At 41.6% G+C, this 1,283-nt stretch overlaps 1 long non-coding RNA gene across 1 annotated transcript; it reads left to right on the top strand.

Moving 5' to 3' along the window:
- The first annotated feature begins 223 nt into the window (after positions 1-223).
- On the top strand, positions 224-852 carry LOC141235838 (uncharacterized). The gene is made up of 3 exons (XR_012301564.1): positions 224-380; positions 510-690; positions 774-852. It is a non-coding gene; the product is annotated as an uncharacterized lncRNA (long non-coding RNA).
- The last annotated feature ends 431 nt before the right edge of the window (positions 853-1,283 follow it).

Raw genomic sequence — 1,283 nt, 5'->3', positions numbered from 1 at the left:
TATGGACAATGAGTCAATGAGAAACGTATTCAGCTGCAGACTCCGAGGAAGAAACTGCTTGTTGGCTGTGGCCTAAAATATATAGGTTTTATTAGTAGATTTATAGAAGAAAACTAAATACTGTAAAATAATACATTTCCTCATATGTTTCACTTATTATCTCCAGTAATTTTGTTATTACACAGGATTTTTATGATGTTGCATCGGCTCATCATCTTCTGCTCATTCAGGTTTCTACAATATCGAATCTTCTCAGAGGACATCTACTATATAAGAAAATTTTCCTGATTTACCAATCAAAGATGGATATGGACATGGACAAGATGGCAGAAAAAATATTACATCTCACCCTAGAGATCCTCTTCCGGCTTACTGGAGAGGTGAGAGATTCTGATGACGTCACATCACATCATTCTTATCTATGGGAATAACAGATGGACAGAACTGGAGAGGTGAGGACTCTGGAAATGTCTGTAGTGAGATTTATTAATGAGTCTCTCCATAACCAGGATTACACAGTAGTGAAGAAGACCTCTAGTGGGCGCTGTCAGGACCCTGTGTCTGAGGGATGGGGAAGACCCCTGTGTCCAATGACAGGTCCTCCACCACCCCCCCCTGATAAATGAGGACATCAATGACCAGAAGATCCTAGAACTCACCTACAAGATGATTGAGCTGCTGACTGGAGAGGTGACACTGCTGGGAATGCTGGGACATTATACAGTAATGCTATGGAGGGATCGGGGGGATGACTGTATCATTGTATATGTCAGGTTCCTATAAGGTGTCAGGATGTCGCTGTCTATTTCTCCATGGAGGAGTGGGAGTATTTAGAAGGACACAAAGATCTGTATAAAGACGTCACAATGTCTTCATCACCAGGTAATAGGACTAAATACACACTGTCTTTAATTATCTGTATGTAAAGAATGAATTCAGTCCCTGTATGTGTTTCCTCCAGTTCTATCCAGTAACAGGACAACACCAGAGAGATGTCCCCGTCCTCTTCTTCCACAGGACTGTAAACAAGAAGATCCCAATGTTCCTCAGGATCATCAGGTAGATGGAGAGAAGGTGTCCTGAGATCTCCTCTATGATGTGTAGATGGCTGTGAAGGTCTTGTGCTCAGTCTTGTTTTATCCACTAGTTTTATACTTGTGTAATGAGAACGGTGGAGATGGCAGGATCAGACCTGATCCCAGATGTGACTTCTCCTTCTGTCTGTGACTTTTATAATATTTGTTTCAGGGTGAAGATCTGACCCATATTAATACTACAGAGAC

Source organism: Phyllobates terribilis, unplaced genomic scaffold (assembly GCF_046119375.1).
Source record: "Phyllobates terribilis strain yellow unplaced genomic scaffold, ASM4611937v1 Scaffold_691__1_contigs__length_813055, whole genome shotgun sequence".
Taxonomy (NCBI): Eukaryota; Metazoa; Chordata; class Amphibia; order Anura; family Dendrobatidae; genus Phyllobates; species Phyllobates terribilis.
This window is presented reverse-complemented; position numbering and strand designations above follow the sequence as displayed.